At 42.1% G+C, this 5,028-nt stretch overlaps 1 long non-coding RNA gene across 1 annotated transcript; it reads left to right on the top strand.

Moving 5' to 3' along the window:
* The first annotated feature begins 1,240 nt into the window (after positions 1 to 1,240).
* Positions 1,241 to 3,681, top strand: LOC130205579 (uncharacterized). Its single transcript, XR_008833945.1, has 2 exons — positions 1,241 to 1,501; positions 1,607 to 3,681. It is a non-coding gene; the product is annotated as an uncharacterized LOC130205579 (long non-coding RNA).
* The last annotated feature ends 1,347 nt before the right edge of the window (positions 3,682 to 5,028 follow it).

Below are 5,028 nucleotides of genomic sequence, written 5' to 3'. Positions count from 1 at the left end.
GAATATCTAATCTAATCTAATCTGTGAAACAAATGTTTTAACTCAGTCAGAGTAAATCAGATGTTGAGGAAAGATGAAAGGACGACGAATGTGACACGTTGTGGTTTTAATTCAGTCGTCACAAAGTGCATCACCAGGTATGGATATGAGTTGTGTAACCAAACATAAATATACATTTTACCGTGCAAATTGTCATTTCTCACCCCAGCTCTGTAATCACACAACCGCGTTGATGACATGAACGCACACGAGCCACTAAGCCTTTTACAAGCTCCGCTCCCCGGGACCAACAAGCAGGTACTAATGTGTTCATGTATGAATGTGTTCATGTATTAATGTGTTTATGGAAGTATTAATGCTGGTCAGGCTGGTAACATTTGCTTGTGAAAAAGTTTTAAACCAATATTTAGCAGTATAACCTTTCCAAAATTGTTGTTTGAATCCTCAATTTAGATTCAGGATACATTCCCATCATCTGATAATATGACAATCGGCTTGTAGTTTACATAGAAATCAAGTTTTTTTTCCCGAATGTGTTTTTAAACGTCGCCTTATCTGATATGGATATGATTTTAGATTTCAATACGACACGATAATGCCCTTTTCATCCATACTGAACTGAAATAAGTAAATGGTGCCTCTCTCTCTCTCTCTCTCTCTGAACCACCACTACTCTTCAGTGTTCAGTTTGTTCTAGTTTCTTCAGTTAACACGCGTTAGTCCTTCTGTGCATATAGACAACACCAACAACAACAACAACGACAGTCCTGCATAATGTCTCACCGTCCTGCTACCAGCATGGTTTCTTTCCACTTTTTTTCTGACTCAATATGTATTCAAAAGTTCAGAAACACACCAAAGGAGGCAGCTCTCTCTTTTCCAGCGGAGAACTGCAGACGAACATTAATACGAGGAAACACGAGTTGAAAATAAATGTTTTGGGGGGGGGGGGGGTGCATGTGCAAAACACAAAAGTAAAAACAGATCTTTCACAGCTCTGAATACAATGCAGGAACCAGTCCTCAGGGCCGATACCAGGGCTCGCACACATGTTGACCAGTGGATTCATAGACCTTTAAACCAAATTTCTACGACTAAACAATTTGGTGAAATGACACAAATGAATGAGAGAAAATAGTTTGATAAAAAGAATAAATATTGATATAAATGTTTATTCTTTGCGTAAATAAACATGTGAATATAACACATTTCCATAATTTTTCCAAAACTGTACGGATTACATTTTTTTCGAGGACTTTTCCAGGCCCATTTATTTGAATTCCATGACTTGTCCAGGATTTCCATGACCGTATGAACCCTGAGATACAGTGAGGCGACAGATTGTTATTCAGTGACATCATACAGAGGAAGTAGCAGCGTATCGTTGGCCCGCTCGGCTGCACAACAGCTCAAACTGTGACATGATGAGCGGCTCACAGCGGAGGAGGAGTAACACACTGACACACTGCAGTCGGCCGACTGTGCAGAGGAGCCACCCCGAGTGAGTCTTCATCACACACTCTCTCCACTTAAGTGGAATAAAGACAAACAAGGGTCGTCAAGTCATTTAACTTCCCATTGTTTTCCTCCTCTCTTCCGCATTTAGAACCCATATTAATTCCACCCCTTCAACCTTTGCCGTGAGATCCCTTTCTCGGGCCCTCCTCTCTCCGCGGGCCCGCACCGCTGAAGGAACGATGACGTGTGAAAGAAAGGCGTGAAGAAAGAGAGGAGCCGTTCCCCCTCATCTGTTCTCCCAGATGCCGCGGTTCTCCGCAGTGTTTCAGTTTAACCCCTCCATCCTTCTTCTTCAACCCTAATTACGCCCACACGCACATCTTTGACAAATCCCCACCGGGGGCAGAGCACCGGCCACAGAGGCTCATACTGGGCTCGATGGGAGGCAGCCGACGGGGTTAATGGCACACACACACACACACACACACACAACGGCTCTCATTAGCAGTCTCGCACCGATAGTGTGGAGATGAAAAGATGCTTCACCCCTGTGTGCGCGTGCGTGTGTGTGTGTGTGTGTGTGAGAGCCTCGACACGCACAGCGGCGCTTGTGGCATTGTTTTAACTCTCATGGTGGAGGGGAGAGGGCATTCACACCCAGACTTGTGTGTCCTTTAGAACAGTCTGCGTCATTCATAAAAGCATGTGTGTGAATGGTTATATTATTGCTATTAACCAATCTACATATTTCCCCATTATCTTTATGATTTGACATTTGCATATCTCGTCTGTGGGGTGAATAGAGGTTGTCGGGTTACAACTATTTTCTTTAGCCGTTAATCTTAATGGTTAATTTCTCGCAAAAATAATCTTTATGGTGTATGACTTGCAAAAGAAATCCCAATTTCTTAAAGCCCAAAGAGACATTTTTTAAATGTCCAAACATAATCCTTTTATAATCGCCTAATATAAGGTAAAACAGCACATCCTGACAGTTGAGAAGCTAAATTAGCTGAAAGTATTACACAGATGATGAATCATCAAAATAGTTGGTGCTTAATTTCACTAATTGGTAGTTGACTAATGGGTTCAGCTCAATAGAGTTCCTCTCAAACTCCGAGTAGCCTATTACCCAAAAATAGACAATCTGGGTAACTGGAGTCATCTTATTTCAAACCCGTCTGAAGCACTGGTTCCCAGCGTAACCTTTGCACGTTAAAAATGTTTTCATTCAGATTCGGTAAAAAAAATAAAGTGTTCAGGGGGGAAATAAAACGGAGATGGGACTAAATGCTGACGTGAGGCAGCTCTTTACTGTTGCTATGGTAACAACGACTGGTTAACCACGAAACAGTTCCTTCGGATTAAACACATTACATACAATAGTTTGTAATTGTTTCACACGTATATAATATGTACATATAATATGTATATATACACATAGAAATAGTTCAATCATGATTTAATTATTTAAATTGCTCATCCACAAATCCCACTCTTAAAAACAAGCTCCTGATTGACTGCAGTCGTAGTTCCTGCAGCTTTGAGAGACATTTGTCCTTTGCTGAAAGTCTAAAACTACCCGTTATGATGAGGAGACCCCTAAAGACGTCCTCCCACCAACGAGAGAGCGTTATAACACCTTTACACATGTGCTGTGACCGCGAGTCCCAGAAAACTAGTTCGCAAGTTCGCAGAGAGGACGAAGCAGGTCGTTAGAGGTGATGGACGAACGGATGAAGCGTCCGGCTACTGCCACTCCGAGCCCTCCGGCGTGAAAGAAAGAATATCGTAACCGTCTCCCCTGGACGTATTTATTAGTTTCAAATAACTTCCTGTTTGTCATCCATTCAGACGAACACATTGGAAGATGTGAGGTGGTGTTGATGGAGGGATGCTTGAGCTCTTCTGATGATGAGGCAGATGCATAAAAGAGGTTGGAAAACACTGACGGAGGACAGGGTTTGCCCTCTTGAACATATTTCTTTCCTCACTTTTTTTCTTCTTTCTTCTCCTTGGAGAATTAGTGGAGGAGTGCTAAAAGCCTCGGCGGTGTTGACGGGTTGCACTTCCACTGCGGTGGAGAGGAGACTTCTATAATAACCGGCTGGTGGAGGTGCTTTTTAAGATGTGGTCCGGATGCTTTGCATTGAGTGTTATGGTTTGAATGTGTTAAGTCATGTGTGTGTGTGACATGCATGTATTATAAATATGTGTAAAGTGTTGAATTGTTCTCTTCTTTTTTTATTTATTCAAACCAATCAAAGCCAGAACTGAACGGAAATCTAAAGATAGAAATCTCATAATCTCAAACCGGGTTCGAGTGAGTAGTTCTATAATGACTGATATGCATATGTGGCGCGTTTTACGATTCAGGTCCCTTTTCAAAGCCTGCGGTGGATGTGGGTGGAAAGCGCTTGATCTTCAAATGTTCATATTAAACAAGTCAGATTCCAGCCCCCACCTCCAAAAAAACCTATACCCACATTTACACTCGGGCTTATTGGATGTGAACGTGCGCCTGTGTGTAGCTTTCCTTTCAGCTCAGGCCAGTGAGTTTGAGTCCTTTTGAACAGGCAGTAACACGAGGCAACTACGACAGGCGGGACGATCCTTGATCACCGTTAATTATCTCAGTGGACGCGAGGCTTCCCAAAGCAACAGAGCGCTGCAGCGTGCGCTCGACATCAGGGAGTGTGCGTGCGGCGTGATCCCTCTGAGTGGGTGCACTGGTTGCCGGCTTGTTTGCCGCCATCGCCGCCGAGAGTTAGTCCGACCTGTCAAAGACACACACAAAAAGCCCACGGAGGAGCTCTGGGGGTAACTTGCCTGAAATGAAGCAGAGGCCATTTAAGATGTGCGAAAGACTTTTACATCCTAACTACAATGGACTGTCGTTACCCTTGAATTCAAAATGGTTGCATCATCTCTTAGGCAAAAGGATCTGCGCTCGGGATTGTGGAGACGATGCTGTTGAGTTCCCCCCGGTGATTAAAAAGTGGATTCTTTTTTCTTCTTCATACGTGCTGGAAACCATTACAACACTTTTAGATCTCGCGACATGAAAAGGAAGAAAAATCTTCAAAGGAATTTGACACTTTATGAAGAAGAAAAAAAGAACGGACGTCAAGTGTCCGCAGCACATTTACATAATGAGTCACAGTCAGTGCGTTTACATGATGGTATAATTTGAATCTTGCTTTAGTCGGACTCTGCTATCTTTTGGGTGATCTGCTATTATCCCAATATACAGGACTGTCTCAGAAAATTAGAATATTGTGATAAAGTTCTTTATTTTCTGTAATGCAATTCAAAAAACAAAAATGTCATGCATTCTGGATTCATTACAAATCAACTGAAATATTGCAAGCCTTTTATTCTTTTAATATTGCTGATTATGGCTTACAGCTTAAGAAAACTCTAAAATCCTATCTCATAAAATTTTAATATTTCCTCAGACCAAGTAAAAAAAAAGATTTATAACAGCTGAGTGTTTGTCAAGGCTCAGGAAACCCTTGCAGGTGTTTCGAGTTAATTAGACAATTCAAGTGATTTGTTTAATACCCTACT

Source organism: Pseudoliparis swirei, chromosome 15 (genome assembly GCF_029220125.1).
Source record: "Pseudoliparis swirei isolate HS2019 ecotype Mariana Trench chromosome 15, NWPU_hadal_v1, whole genome shotgun sequence".
Classification (NCBI taxonomy): Eukaryota; Metazoa; Chordata; class Actinopteri; order Perciformes; family Liparidae; genus Pseudoliparis; species Pseudoliparis swirei.
The sequence above is the reverse complement of the archived record's forward strand: the minus strand, read 5'-3'. Positions and strand labels throughout refer to the sequence as shown.